This window comes from Lathyrus oleraceus, chromosome 7, assembly GCF_024323335.1.
Source record: "Lathyrus oleraceus cultivar Zhongwan6 chromosome 7, CAAS_Psat_ZW6_1.0, whole genome shotgun sequence".
Lineage (NCBI taxonomy): Eukaryota > Viridiplantae > Streptophyta > Magnoliopsida > Fabales > Fabaceae > Lathyrus > Lathyrus oleraceus.
The window spans coordinates 271,803,286-271,820,451 of record NC_066585.1 but is presented as its reverse complement, the minus strand read 5'-3'; positions in this window follow the sequence as shown (position 1 = coordinate 271,820,451).

Genomic DNA, 17,166 nt, shown 5'->3' with positions numbered 1-17,166 from the left:
AGATTTGCTATGAAGGTCACAGCCATAAAGGAGGCGCAAGACATCTGCAACATGAAGGTGGATGAGCTCATTGGTTCCCTCCAAACCTTTGAAATGGGCTTGGGTGAGTATGATGAGAAGAAGAACAAAAGCATAGCTTTTGTATCTAATGCTGAAGAGGAGTCAGAAGCAGGATATACTGGAGGTGATGAAAGTATATCAGAAGCCTTAGCCATGCTTGGGAGACAGTTCAACAAGTTCGTGAAGAAGATTGATCAAAGAGGTAGACCCAATGTCAAGAACATCCCGTCTGACATTAAGAAAAGATCAACTACTGATGAGAAGTTCAATCACGGCAAGGGAATCCAGTGTCATGGTTGTGAAGGGTATGGACACGTCAGAGCTGAATGCCCTACTTACCTCAAATTGCAAAATAAGGGGTTAGCTATCACATGGTCTGAAGGAGACTCTGAAAGTGAATCTGAAGGAGAATCTGCCAAACATGTCACTGCACTAACCAGTGTTTGTGCCTCTGAAGATGACTCAAGTGCAGATGAACTGACCTTTGATGAACTTGCAGCAGCCTATAAGAAGCTGTGTTCCACCAGTGCAGAAGTGCGTGCACAAGGAGAAAAGCAAAAGAAACTCATCAAGGAACTGGAAGATGAGAGACAGAAGCAACTGTCTGTCATAGAGGGTCTAAATGGTGAGATAACCCTGCTGACCTCCAAGTTGAATCAGATGACTAAATCCATCAGAATGATGAATAAGGGAACTGACACCTTGGAAGAGATTCTAAAGGTGGGACAGCAGTCTGGAACCAAATCTGGCCTTGGATTTGGGAAAAGATCCTCAACTGAACACAAACGCCCAAAGGCTAAAGTTCAGAAGTTCACGCGGAAGTCAAAGCCAATGTCTCAACATCGAGGAACTAGGATGAATGATCATCAGAAGAGGAAATACCAGGAGTGGAGGTGTCACCACTGTGGTAGGCTTGGGCATATAAAAGCCTTCTGCTACTGGATTCATGGTTTCCCTAACCAAGCCTTGCATGTTAAGCCTAAGCATAAAACACATAAGCGCTATGTTCCCATTAAGAAGCAACAATGGTATGCTAGGATAGCACACACTGCTCTAAGGGCTTCTACCAGAGAAGACTGGTACTTTGACAGTGGATGCTCAAGACATATGACTGGTATGGAAAATCTACTGGTAGATATTCAACCTCACACTACCAGCTATGTGACCTTTGGTGATGGTGCCAAAGGAAAAATAAAAGGTGTGGGCAAACTGGACTGTTCTGGAGTGCCAAAACTGAATAATGTGTTGTTAGTAAAAGGACTAACTGCAAACCTCATCAGCATAAGTCAGCTGTGTGATCAAGGGTTTCATGTTCAGTTTACTAAGGAGCTATGCATTGTGACAAATGGTGACAATCAGGAAGTCGTGAGAGGAACCAGGTCCAAAGATAACTGCTACCTGTGGGAACCTGAAGTCTCTAACTTTTCCACAACATGCTCCTCAGCCAAGGAAGAACAGGATGTGAAGCTGTGGCATAGACGTCTTGGACATCTCCACTTACGGGGAATGAAGAAGATTATATCCAAGGAAGCAGTCAGAGGAATTCCAAAGCTTCTGATTGATGAAGGAAGAGTCTGTGGAGAATGCCAGGTGGGCAAGCAAACCAAGATGTCACATCCGAAGCTGGGACATCCCACAACCTCCAGAGTTTTGGAACTATTGCACATGGACCTAATGGGACCTATGCAGGTTGAAAGTCTTGGTGGGAAGAAATATGCATACGTGGTGGTGGATGACCATTCCAGATACACGTGGATAAGCTTCATCAGAGAGAAGTCAGATACATTTGATGTCTTCAAAGACCTGTGCATAAGACTTCAAAGGGAAAAGGACAGTTGTGTGGTCCGGATTAGAAGTGATCATGGTATGGAGTTCAAGAATTCCAAGTTTGATGAGTTTTGCTCGTCTTAAGGAATAAGTCATGAGTTCTCCTCCCCTATAACTCCTCAGCAGAATGGAATAGTTGAAAGAAAAAATAGAACTATTCAAGAATCTGCCAGAGCAATGATTCATGCAAAGAAGCTCCCCATGCACTTCTGGGCTGAAGCAATGAATACCGCATGCTATGTTCACAACAGAGTCACCTTGAGAAAAGGAACCTCCTCCACTCTATATGAGATATGGAAAGGCAGAAAACCCACTGTGAAGTACTTTCATATCTTTGGAAGTAAATGCTACATTCTCACAGATCGTGAACAGAGAAGGAAGCTAGATCCCAAAAGTGATGAAGGTATATTTCTGGGATACTCCACTAACAGCAGAGCCTACAGAGTGTTCAACTACAGGACCAATGTCCTGATGGAATCCATAAATGTCATTGTGGACGACAAAGAGGAAGGAACCGATGTCATGGAGGATGTTGAAACATTCCTTGACAGTTCAACTGACGGTCCAGTCAAGTCTGAAGAAGTACAGGAACCTCCATCTGAATGTGAAGTAGATGTAACCACCAAAGTGCCATCTATCAGAATTCAGAAAGACCACCCTAAGGATCTTATCATAGGGGATCCCACCAGTGGTGTAACTACCAGGTCAAGAGGAATAAACTCAAATTCCTGCTTTGTATCCAAGGTTGAACCTAAGAATGTGAAAGAAGCCCTGACTGATGAATACTGGATCACTGCCATGCAAGAGGAACTTGAGCAGTTCAAAAGGAATGAAGTCTGGGAACTAGTTCCAAGACCTGAAGGGACCAACATCATTGGTACCAAGTGGATCTACAAAAACAAATCTGATGAGAAAGGAGTAATTACTAGGAATAAAGCAAGACTAGTAGCTCAAGGATACACTCAAGTTGAAGGGGTAGATTTTGATGAGACATTTGCTCCTGTGGCTAGGCTTGAGTCCATCAGATTGCTGTTGGGGGTAGCATGCATCCTGAAGTTTAAGCTATTCCAAATGGATGTGAAGAGTGCATTCTTGAATGGCTACCTGAATGAGGAAGTCTATGTGGAACAACCTAAAGGGTTCTGTGATCCTAACCAACCTGAGCATGTATACAAGTTGAGGAAAGCCTTGTATGGGTTGAAACAAGCTCCTAGAGCATGGTATGAAAGGTTAACCGAATTTCTGACCTCAAATGGATACAGAAAGGGTGGCATAGATAAAACCTTGTTTGTGAAGGATGAAGAAGGCAAAATCATGATAGCTCAAATCTATGTTGATGATATAGTCTTTGGTGGAATGTCAGAACAAATGGTTCAAAAATTTGTTCACCAGATGCAGTCTGAGTTTGAAATGAGTCTAGTGGGAGAACTGACCTATTTCCTTGGAATGCAAGTAAACCAAATGGAGGACTCTATGTTTCTCTCCCAAAGCAAGTATGCCAAGAACATAGTTAAGAAGTTTGGTATGGATAATGCTAGGCACAAGAGGACTCCTGCTCCCACTCATCTGAAGTTAACCAAAGATGATGGAGGGTCAAGTGTTGATCAATGCCTATATAGAAGCATGATAGGTAGCCTGCTGTACCTAACTGCAAGTAGACCTGACATTTCTTATGCAGTTGGAGTGTGTGCCAGATATCAAGCAGAGCCTAAGATGAGCCACTTGAATCAAGTCAAACGGATTCTCAAGTACATCAATGGGACATGTGACTATGGGATGTTGTACTCACATGGGTCTGAGCCTGTCCTATCTGGGTATTGTGATGCAGACTGGGATGGGAGTGCTGATGACAGAAAAAGCACATCAGGTGGATGCTTCTTCTTAGGAGACAACCTCATATCTTGGTTCAGCAAGAAGCAGAACTGTGTCTCTCTGTCCACTGCAGAGGCTGAATACATAGCAGCTGGAAGCAGTTGTTCCCAACTGGTTTGGATGAAACAGATGCTCACTGAGTACAATGTCACTCAAAATGTCATGACATTGTTCTGTGATAATCTCAGTGCCATCAATATCTCCAAGAATCCCATCCAACACAGCAGGACCAAACATATTGACATTAGGCACCACTTCATCAGAGATCTGGTGGAAGACAAGGTGATCACTTTGGAACATGTAGCCACGGATCTTCAACTGGCTGACATATTTACAAAGGCTCTGGATGCTACTCAGTTTGAAAACTTAAGGAGCAAACTGGGAATATGTCTCTCTGAGACCTTATAGCAACCACTGATGTTTGGGATAAATTGTTTAATATCTCTGCCTATTAAACAATGTGTACTAGGCTATGATTGGCCACCAGATCATAGCTATGCTACCTGCAACAAGGGAGGATACAAGAGGGTAAGGAGACACCCTACTGTGAGAAGGCCAATGTATCTGCAGGAGTTCAAGGATGCTGTTCATGCAGGAGTAGTTCTGGATGTCAGAAACAAAATCATGGCATCTGATATGATGGTACCTACTGTAAAGCAAAAGTGGGTGATTACTTGATCAAAGCTGTGAAGCAAGATCAAGTGGATGGTAACTTGGTTGAAACTGTGAAGTAAAACCAAGTCTGTAACTCTGTCGTTATTCTCTGGTTATGTTGTTGGCTTTGGCAACATTTTTGACAAAAAGGGGGAGTAACCCCTGAACAAACAGAGTGGGTGTCTCTAAAATAGACTCTCAGGACGACAGATTATGTGTGAAGTTTTTATTTAACTTCCATGTGTGTGAGTGTGCTGCCACTCTGTGTGTAGTAGCTAGTATTATTTCCTGCTAGGTGTGTGATTCCGCTGCCATGAACTCTGTTATGGGGATCAAAGTGTTTTAGCCAAAAATTTGCCAAAGGGGGAGTTTGTAGGTGTTTAATTGGCTGCATTATATGGTAAAACACTAGATGGTTACTAATGTCTTGACTGATATCATGACATGTATGTGTGACTACAGTGTAGTTACTGCAGGACTAGCTAACACATGATTTATTGAATGTCAAACTGGATGATGTGACATTCATACCTGTCAACAGATACTAAGGAATAGAACAGCAGGTGTTCTGTTAGAACTTAGTATTTATTTCCAGTCTGGTTATCAAGGAAAGACCAGACCTGGCATAAGGCCTACTGACTGAATGTCAAACTGGATGTTATGACATTCATCATTGACAGCAGCTGCTGAAGATTAGACAGAGTGGTGTTCTGCTATACTTCAACATGTAACTTAGTTTGTTCTTCAAAAGAATAACAGAACTAACTTAAGGCCAATTGTGTAAATGTTAAGTTGGACACTTTGACATTTATTAGTGTAATCTGTCACTGTAGTATGGTCATTTTGATCATGTACAGGTCAGCAAAATTGTACAGTCTGTTTTCTGGAAAAACAGACTCAGCATATGGACCTTGATGTCAAGCTGAATGTCGTGACATTCATGCCTGACAGCATATGCTATATTGTAGGTTGTTCAGTTTTCTGTTTCAGCTTTTTCTCAGGCTATTCTTCAGGAAGTCAACAGCTTAGAGAAAAACCAGGAAATCAACAACCAATCTACATTCAATGAACCTAACAAATAGCCTATTTGTTAGTAACCTAAATGTTGAATTTATGGGAACTTGTGTGACCTTAAATTCAGGAGAATACAGGTGCAAAAGCCCAGGGATACTACAATATAAAAGGAAGGCGTTCCTTCATTCAGTTTCAGGGATTTTGAGGCGTGAAGATTTTGTGTGTCCATCATACTTCACTGCTGTATTTGTGTGAGTCTTGTATTAGACGTATCTTGTAAGCCAAGCCATTATCAAGTAGATGATAGCTTTGGCATAGGGTGTTCATTGAGTTGTAAGTGTTATGTCACTCAAAGCTTTTAAGCGTGAGTGCTGTGTATCTTGATTAAAGTTGTGAAGCACAATCAAGAGTTGTTTGAAGTGTGACTTCAACTTGTCTTTAATATTGTTTAAAGATAGTAATCACTGAGGTGATTGAGGGGGAGTGAGTAGGAACTCTGATCTTAGGTTAAGATTGAAATTGCATTGGGTAGGGATTAAGTGATAAGTTGTAAACGGGTGAGTTTAGCTTTGAATTGATACTACTAATAGTGGATTTCCTCCCTGGCTTGGTAGCCCCCAGATGTAGGTCATGTTAGACTGAACTGGGTGAACAATTACTTGTGTTATTTACTGCACTTACTGTTAAGTTCTGCATAATCCCTGTCTGTGCAGAATTGGATGTCATAACAACCAGTGTGACATCCAAAGTCTGACAACTAGAATTTCAGAGATCACAGGTAAGGGGGTTGGTTACACATAGGAAAGGTGTTAGCAACCAAAGTGTCTTAGGTACTCTTATGGAGCCCTTTTTTGTGTGCGTATGTACTTGGTATAAAGTGATGTTTACAAACAAATAGAATGGAGGGATGAGAAAAGAATTGATTAATTACATTTTTGTGTTTGACAAGACCTTCGGTCTTGTGCCTACGTACCAACATAAAAATGAGGGATCAAAACCTCGTAGTTCGTGCTAGAAATTTTAAAGTGAGTATGTTGGTTTTAACAAAATTTAGGTTAGAAAGGCACAAAGGCCTAAAAATGGTTTAAATGAGTTAGTTATTTTTTGCTTTTTGAAAGTTTAAGTCAAGTATTATTAAGTTTATTTATAAGTTTGATTTAAGAAAATAAGTTTGAAAATGCAATGGCATAAGGCCAAAGTTTCTACCTTTTTGAAAATAGTCAAAGTTTAGAATAAAAGTAGTTCACACAAAGAAGGTTTTTGAAAAATGGAGGGAGTGATTTTGAAATTAAAGAAATGGGGAGAAGTTGAAGAGACTATCCTATGCACAAAATTTAAAAGTTTAAAGTTGAAAGGATATGACCAAATGGGAGTAATCCAATAGACGAGTATGTCAATAGAAACTCAGAATTCCCTTGGACTTTTTAGATTCAAGCAACACACAAATGCACAATTATATCAATCTTGAAGAGAAAATGCATCAAATAAATATGGCCTCATCCAAGCTTATCCACTTCAAAGATCTTTTTCAAAATAACCCATACAACAGATGAATTCCCAAGTCATATGTTCAACATAACAGCTTAATAATGATCAAAGTTGCAGATGAATCTGGAGAGATCTTGAATGATGTGTCAGATGAATTCAAACTTGCAAGTTCTTGGTTCTTCAACAAATTGGAATTGGCCAAGTCCATTAGCAAAGGAATGTTGCCTAAGTTCTAAGTCTAGTTGGGGCAAGATCAAAACAACAGTTCACTCATAAGTCTTTTAGGGTTTTTTGTTATTATTATGTGCATTAATGGTCAAAGACCAAACAAACAAACAAAGCAACAAAGTATATCACACAATATGGTCCAAGTGGACAAAGTGAAAAATGTATAAACATAAACAATTAGAATGATATGTTCAATGACAAATGATAATAGAACAATAAAAGTAAATTGCATTAAAAGTAAAAGCTTGAAAGTAAAAGTTAATGGTTAGTAAGTTAATTAGTTAGTTTTGTTTTGCTTTTGATTTCAAGATATTCTTTGGAGAACATTAAACCCACTTGCCACAAGCATGGATCCTTGAACCAAAACATCTTCCAAAGGAAGGAAAGAAGGCCAAGTTTCCACACAATACCATGGAAGAGGGGAGACTTACAATCTCACTAACTAGAATGCTTATGCCTTTTGTGTCACAAATTTAGCGCTATGTTAAGCAATCGTAATTGGACTTATGTAGAAGTCACAACTATTTGAGATCGGGAAATAAACTTTTGGTGTTAATGCATGTTGGAGACATAGTATTAAGAACCATGCTCATTAAACATACCACACACAAAAAATATGCAAAGGGGTGTGGCTTAATCTCATCCATACTCATGTTAATCTTTCAATCAACTAGCATTAGGATTTTTGAGATGTCATTGACCAATTGGAAATGAATGGATGAAGAAGGGGAATTAGATGAAGAGGAAAAGGGATGAATGAGATCACAAATTGGTCAAAGGAAAACTTTTACCAAATTAATATTATTCATTCATTTTGGGAGATGAAATGTACATTCCATCAATCCCCTAAATCCAATAATATTAACTTGACAAAGTCAAATCAACCTTGATCAAGGCCCAAAAACAAATGAGAAACTCAATTAAGTCAATACAAATGGTCAACACAATTAAAATGGCATTTATTCAATTAAAAAATATTAAAATAATGCATTAAATTCAAATATGTTTTGTCCAAATCCTAAAATCACATTAAAACACCAAATAAATGGCTAGGTGATTTATCATAGGTCAAACAAGGTCAAATGACCTTGGATAAAAAATTTCAATATTTTTGAACACTTAAAAATATTTTTAAACAATTAAAAACAAATGAAAAATCAATTAATTCATGAAAAATATTAATAATAATCTAAAAAATAATTTTAATTCAGAATATGGAAGAAACAAATATTTGTAAATTTTTGGTGAAAGTCTCATATTTTTTGGATCAATATTAAATTTATTATGAATTATTGAAGAAAATGAAATTAAATGAAAGTTCAGAAAATGCTAAAATATGTGGACCATCAGATCTCCCTCATTAATTGAGGTGGCAGATCTGATGATCCACAGCGCGCGTTCCACCAATGCCTTAGTCAAGCGCACTGCAAACATGGTAATCAAAAGGAATGGCTGAGATTATAACATGAGAATCAGATCACACGGTCCAGACCAAAGACACATCACCACCAGAGCCAAAGCTCCGGTTGTCTTCTCCGGCGAGCTTCGCCGGACTGGTCAACATGAACCATCACTAAAATTTCAAATAGGGACATGATTTTAAAGAGAAAACATCACTGAACACGAATATCACCTCCATTTCTTCCAATTCCAACTATATTGAAAGATATATGGAATTGAAAAATGAGGTTCATGATATGACTTGCTTCGATTTGACCTCTAAGCAACTCAAATACCTTGCCTGCATTGGTAAGACTTCAGCCAACACAATAATCAAGAGAATTCAGCAAGAAACAAGGAGAATCGAAGAGATCAAATTTTCTGCAAATTACCTTCAATGGAGGTCTGAGCTTGCTAGATCTTAATCTGAATTCGGTTTTGCTTCACTTCAATTGCTTGCAGAAGAGGAACAGAATGGCTTAGAATCAATGGACTCCTGGAGAATTGAATTCCAAAACAGTGGAAATTCAAGCTCAAATTTAACTGAATTTTTCAAGTTTATCCTCTTAATGTGAAGGGTTTTCTGTGGGGATTCAAAGTTGGCGCAGTGTGTCCGTTATTTCTGAGCATAAGGGCTTCAATTTATAGAGAATTCAAATGATATTTACACACTCTCTCAACTTTCCAAATTTGGCAAAATGATGCAAGCATGGTGCATGGGCGTGCATAGGCCCATGAAATGATTGTTTGAAAGTCCAAAATGAAGTTCAAATGCATTGGAGATGGATTGGATTGCAAGGCAATTGAGCATTGTCATTTGAAGTTTGATCCATGCCACATGATACCAACCTGTTTAAGCCATGTGAAGCCTATGCATTTCTCATCCAAAATGCATGAATTTTAGCTCTTTGGAAAGGTTAAATCAAGAGGAACAAGTTTTATGTTGAACTCTTTTTCATTTAGAGCTTGGAACTCGGAGATATTTGAGGTAGAAGTTTGGAAAAAATTGACATATTGAAAGTTTTCTAAGTGTCAAGCCATATGTCTCAATATTCCACCTTGCTTAACTTTTTATAGGAGTTTCAAATGAGAAACGTGTCTTCATCAAAGTTGTAGCTCTCTCAAATACCTTCAAAATGGTCACCAATTTCATGTGATTTGGATTTTAAATGATAGAGTTATGCATTTTTGGAGTTTGGTAAAATCACTTGATCAATGATATAGGTCAAAAGTGACCTATAATGTAGCCTCATATCACATGTACAAAGAAGTTGAATTAGCTCCCACTCCAAACATCAAAGTTGAAGTCGACACCTTTAATTTTATTGTGAAACTTGGAAATATTTCATCTCATAGAAATTGAGCACGTTATGGCCTTGAGAAGTTGACTTTCAAATTAGGGTTTGGACAAAATGACCTATAATGTTTCAACATAGAAAATGATTTTCCAAGCAAACCTAGATCTAGGTCTCAACATGAAAGTTGTTTATAATGTCATTTAGAGTAAGTTTTCTCTTGGAATCATTTTCATATGGTTATAATTGTAGGAGATAGGATCTAGGGAGATCCAATTTTGATCAGATGAAACCATCTGGCCAACCACCATCAACCAACTTGCTAACCTCCAATTATATTGACTTTCTTGGCTCATGGTAGATCATATATGCATAAGATGATGAAATTTGAAGTGTCCCTTGAGAAATTTGATTAATTGGTGAGATAGCTTGTTGGAGAAGTTACTCAAGATACCCAGTCAAACTATGGTTTCCAAGGTAAATCACCCTCAAACTCTTGAGGCAAACTTGATCAATATAACATGTAGAAGCAAATGGGACTCATATATGATGCTTATAACCATTCTTTATTTTATTCTTGAATGTGCTCTTTGTTTACGAGGGTCATAAACCCTAGATGTGATCAATGAATCAATGAGATCATGCCCTACCTACAAAAATGTTAGATAGATACAAAGACATTTTTTTGGCATTTTTTGTTAGTAAAATGATAAAATACAAGTATGATATAATCACAAAATACTTGGTAATCTCTCCCAAAACAAACCCAATGAAGGAAGGGGTAAGGACGATGCCAAGATATGATCCCAATGCTAATGCTTATGATGAAATTGCATGAGGGATCTTAGGGTCAAAATTGGGGTCTTACAGCTGCCCCTATTTAAGGACATTCTAACTGAGGAGGTGAAGGTTAAAATCTTCGGCTCGACTCAATAGAATGGGATTAAATAACAACACAGAGAAACAAATTTTGGTCCCTAAGAGACCTCATGATGCATATGATATGAATGCAAATGCTAACACTATGTGGGGAAATATTGCCACAAAGGAAAATAAATCAGAGAGACTGAAAGTCCGCAGGAGTACAATATATTCCACAAGGAAAACTCACTGGGGAGACAGAGACTCTGGGGGAAAAGGAATTATGCGTAGGCCAGGTTACGACTTAAAACTACTGGGGGACTCGAGGAATTCCACACAACATGGAAAGACTCAGTCGGGGAAACAAAGACATCTGCAGGGGATATGAATAATTCAGGATAAAGCTGAAGTACTCGACTCGTGCAGGGGAAACAAAAATATCTACAGGGGATACGAGTAGGATTGAAATACTCGACTCACGCTGGAGACAAAACGAATTCACTAAGGAAAACGCACTCAACTCAACTAGGGAAGAAAGAAACTTCATCACAGGAGGAGCAGAAATCTATTACCTGTTACCTGTTACTGGGTAAGGAGATAATAAAGATCTGACAGAGAGAACATTCGTCATCGATTAGGATGAACATATCAAGGATGACCCGCTGAGGAAAAGCCAAGAAGAATATTCATTACCGATTACTGGGTAAGAATAACCTTGCTGGGAAAAACTGTAGAAAATAGGATTTACAACTACCAGTTACTGGGAAGAAGACCAAAGGTGAGAGTATTTGTCATCGGTTAGGATGAACATATCAAGGATAGACTCGACAGGGAAGAAAATCTGTCATCGATTAAGATGAACATATCAAGGATAGACTTGCCTGGGGATGTCAAGTAGGATACCCGTCATCGGCTAAGATGAACATATCAAGGATATACCAACTGAATAACAAGGGAATTACATCTGTCGAAAACTGGATAGAAAACCGTCTCAGAGAAAAATCTGTCACCGGTTAGGATGAACATATCAAGGATTCACTCTGCGAGGGGACAAAGTAGGATTTACAACTACCGGTAACTGGGTAGAAGACCGTCGGAGAAAACCCGTCACCGGTTAAAGTGAACATATAAAGGATAGACTCTGAAAGGGGAGAAAATAGGGATTACATTTATCAGTTACGGGATAGAAAACCAAAGAAGAGAAAATTCGTCACCGGTTAAAGTGAACATATCAAGGATTAACTCTTTGAGGAAAAATAGGGATTACAACTACCTTTTTATTGGGTAGAATACCAAAGGTAAGAATATCCGTCATTGGTTAAAGTGAACATATCAAGGATAGACTCCACGGGGGATGGAAAGATATTCGTCACCGGTTAAGATGAACATATCAAGGATATACTTTCAAGGGATTCGATTGGAGAGAGAAAGGGTACTTTTGTCGGGTATTGGGCAAGAAGTAACAAACTGCAAGCTAAGAAGAATATTACCAGTTACTGGGTAATAGACTCTTAGGGGACCCACATATCTATCTAGGTAAGAGCTAGAAAGAAAACGGGCAATCAAGACTCAACCCAATGAGGACATAACTCAAGAGGAGCAATTCCATCCAAATAATTTTGCTGGAGAGGAAACTGAAATAATAATCATCCACGAGGAAACAAACTCAGTGGGGAAATAGAGAAAGGTTAAAATCTTTTCTGCTTAGGGGGCTGACACTCTATAATTGAAGGAGGACAGACACCAGGTTTGGTATGGGGATAAAGTACCTCCATAATAGAGGATAAAGATCTCAAACATATCAAATATGAAGATGCAGGATATGCAAATCGTGAATTTATATTAATGTATATGTGTATGTATATATGGTGATTATGCTGACAAAATGATCACGAAGGATACAGAGGTGTCGCAAAGAAATTGAACCACCAGTACAATCCTCGATCAATCCACAAATCACCAGGGAGATAAACTGATGGAGAACAGAGAGATCATCATCCTAAAGGCTCAACCTTGGCTGGGAGGAGATATGTTGAGGAGAGATCAAACATCTTCAGATGACGATCTACATGTTGAGGAAATACGAAACTCCACTGGGGAAGACCGAAACTCTGTTGGGGACAAGGATACGCCACAGGGTATCTAAATCAACCAACTCCGCCAAGGGTCTGAATCAACACAAACGTCTAAGGATACCCGAAGAGTTAACTGCTTGGGGGGACCTCAGATGCTTCGCATTTAAGAACTTGCCTCTTACTGAAATGTTGTTGATATTTTTTTTACTTGCTTTGGAAAAGTTCTTGCTTTTATATTTTAAAGAAAACTTTATTTGATTTAAAATTTTAATTTTAAAATGATCATAATAAAATTTAAAACTATTGGCTGAAGTAAATAAGAGTAGAAACATTTGGATAAAAGCTCAACTTTATTTATTAGGATGGTAATCTGTAAATGACAAGACTCCTTAGATTTTACAAAGTTGAAAATGGTAATTTACATGGAAAAGGGGTACATTGAATACAAATGATCCTTAATCCTTCTTCTGAATCTTGATATCCACTGTGTTCTTGACTGCTGCTTGGAGATGAACTGATGTCTCCCTTGTGCTCAAACAAGTCTTCAAAAATCACTGAAGATCAGCAAAATGCAGTTACTTGCCATAATCCCTAATTTTTGCATAAGTTGCCCCAGGATGGGGTACTCAACTTATCGGGAAATTATTTTCTGTTTTTATGTCTCTAATTTTTGCCTGGATCGCCCTTTCGGGTTTTCAATCCACCGAGACGCTCATTTTTGCCTAAGCCGCCCTTTCGGGTTTTCAACTTAGCGAGTTGTTCTTTTCTTTTTTTAGGCGAAGTATTTCTTGAATGCATCTGCGTTCACCGGACGAGTGAACTCTTCACCATTCATAGTTGTAAGAATCAATGCACCGCCTGAAAAGGCTCTCTTGACAACATATGAGCCTTCATAATTGGGAGTCCATTTTCCTCTGGAATCTGGTTTGAACGATAAAATCTTCTTGAGCACAAGGTCACCTTCTCTAAACACTCGGGGTTTGACCTTCTTATCAAAAGCTTTTTTCATTCTCTCATGATATAACTGACCATGACACATGGCAGTCAATCTTTTCTCTTCAATCAAATTCAACTGGTCAAACCTGGTCTGACACCATTCAGCTTCAGTCAACTTGGCTTCCATGAGCACACGCAACGAAGGAATCTCAACCTCTACGGGGAGCACTGCTTCCATACCATACACAAGAGAGAAAGGGGTTGCCCTTGTTTAAGTGCGGACAAATGCACGATACCCATGCAAAGCAAATGGGAGCATCTCATGCCAATCCTTATACGTGACAATCATCTTCTGGATAATCTTCTTGATGTTCTTGTTCGCAAATTCAACAGCCTCATTCATCTTGGGTCTGTAGGGAGAAGAATTATGATGTGCGATCTTAAAGTCCTTGCAAAGAGCTTCCACCATATTGTTATTCAAGTTTGATCCATTATTAGTAATGATCTTGCTTGGCACACCATAGCGGCATATATTCTTATTTTTGATAAACCTTACAACAACTTGCTTGGTCACATTTGCATACGATGTCGCTTCAACCCATTTTGTGAAGTAGTCAATTGCCACCAAAATGAAACGATGTCCATTTGAAGCTTTGGGCTTAATCATCCAAATCATATCAATTCCCCACATGGAGAAGGCCCATGAGGAAGAGATAAAATTCAAAAGTGTCGGAGGAACATGAATCTTATCAGCATAAATTTGACACTCGTGGCACTTCTTCACAAATTTGCAACAGTCAGATTCCATTGTCAGCCAATAGTAACCTGCTCGCAACATCTTCTTCGCCATTGCATGTCCATTGGAATGAGTATCAAAGGAACCTTCATGCACTTCGGTCATCAACAAGTCTACTTTGTGTCTATCCACAAATCTGAGCAAAACCATGTCGAAGTTTCTCTTGTACAGTATATCACCATTCAAGTAGAAATTACCGGCTAATCTTCTCAAAGTCTTATTATCTTTCAAAGATGCCCCATGCGGGTAAATCTGACTTTGGAGGAAACATTTGATGTCGTAATACCATGGCTTCTCGTCTTTACTTTCTTCAATAACAAACACATGAGCTGTCCTATCAAGATGCATCACATATAAATTGGGAACTTCATTCCAATACTTCACTACAATCATTGATGCCAATGTTGCAAGAGCATATGCCATCCGATTCTCATCTCGAGGAATATGATGAAACTCAACTTTTGTAAAGAAAGTTGAAATCCTCCTCGCATAATCTCTATATGGTATTAAACCGGGTTGATTTGTCTCTCATTCTCCTTTGAACTGATTCATAACCAAAGCTGAATCACCAAAGACATCTAAATACTTGATTCTGAGATTCATGGCTTCTTCAAGCCCCATAATGCAAGCTTCATATTTTGCCACGTTGTTTGTACACTTGAAAGTTAATCTAGCTGTAAATGGTAGATACGTGCCTTGAGGAGTAATAATCACTGCCTCAATGCCATTCCCATATTGATTAACAACTCCATCAAATACCATGCCCCAACGAGAACCAGGTTATGACCCATCTTCTAACAATGGTTCATCACAATCTTTCATTTTCAAGTACAAAATCTCTTCATCAGGAAAGTCATACTGCACTGACTGATAATCTTCAATTGGTAGGTGAGCCAAATGGTCAGCCAAGATACTACCTTTGATCGCTTTCTGAGATCGGTATTCGATATCATACTCTGATAACAACATCTTCCAACTGGCAATTCTCCCAGTTAAAGTAGGCTTCTCAAATATATACTTGATTGGATCCATTTTGGATATCAACCAAGTGGTATGATTCAACATATACTGACGCAGATGCTTAGCAGCCCAAGCCAATGCGCAACAAGTCTTCTCAAGCATAGAATACCGAGTCTCACAGTCGGTGAATTTCTTATTGAGGTAATAGATTGCAAATTCTTTCTTCCCAATCTCATCTTGCTGACCAAGAACACAACCCACATTACCTTCTAGCACAGTCAAATACATGATCAACGGTCTTTCTTCAACAGGTGGCGACAAAATCAGAGGTTCAAGCAAATACTCTTTGATACTATCGAATGCTTTCTGGCAGTCTTAGGTCCAATCACAAGATTGATCCTTCCGAAGAAGCTTGAATATAGGCGCACATGTGGCAGTCATGTGGGAAATAAATCTGGAAATATAATTCAAGCGGCCGAGAAAACCTCTAACTTGCTTCTCAGTTTTGGGCATATGCATCTCTTGTATTACTTTAACTTTGGCAGGATCAACTTCAATACCCTTCTCGCTGACAATAAAGCCCAACAACCTACCAGAACGAACACCAAAAGTACACTTATTGGGATTCAAGCGGAGTTTATACTTCCTCAAACGCTGGAATAACTTCAACAAATGCTCAACATGTTCCTCTTCATCAATCAACTTAGCAATCATGTCATCGACATAAACTTCAATCTCTTTATGCATCATATCATGAAAAAGAGTAGTCATTGCTCTCTGGTAAGTTGCACCAGCATTCTTTAGACCGAAAGACATCACTCTGTAACAGAATGTTCCCTAGGGTGTAATGAATGTGGTCTTCTCCATATCCTCGGGTGCCATCTTAATCTGATTATATCCGGAAAATCCATCCATAAACGAAAAGACTTTAAATTTAGCAGTATTGTCTACCAACATATCAATGTGTGGCAGAGGGAAATCATCTTTCGGACTGACTCTATTCAAATCTCCATAGTCAACACACATGCAGACTTTTCCATCTTTCTTCGGCACAGGCACAGTGTTGGCTATCCATTGCGGATACTCAGCAGTCACAAGGAAATCAGCATCAATCTGCTTATGGACTTCCTCTTTGATCTTCACTGCCATATCAAGATGCGTTCTTCTCAACTTCTACTTGACTAGCGGGCATTCTGGCTTCAACAACAATCTATGCTCCACAATATCAGAATCCAACCCAGGCATGTCTTGATAGGACCAAGCAAACATATCTGAATACTCTCGAAGAAGATCAATCAACCCCTTCTTAGCATTTGGACACAGACGAGACCCAATCTTGACTTCCTTCACATCATCTTCGGAACCCAAGTTGACAAGCTGAATTTGCTCTTCAAACGGCTGGATAATCTTTTCATCTAGCTCAAGAAGACGAGACAATTCCTCACTCACTTCTTCATCACTTTCCTCCTCGGCCTCAAACACAGGGAATTCAAAATTTGGAGAAGGAGAGGGATCATTGTATTCAATGGGGTTAGGAACCAACCTGCATAATGATTTGATATTTTGATTTTAGAGAAGTGAATTTGTGACCAAATATTATGCAGATGGACAATTATATTGTTTATTTATGTTTTTTTGTGATTACCATTTTCATAAATAA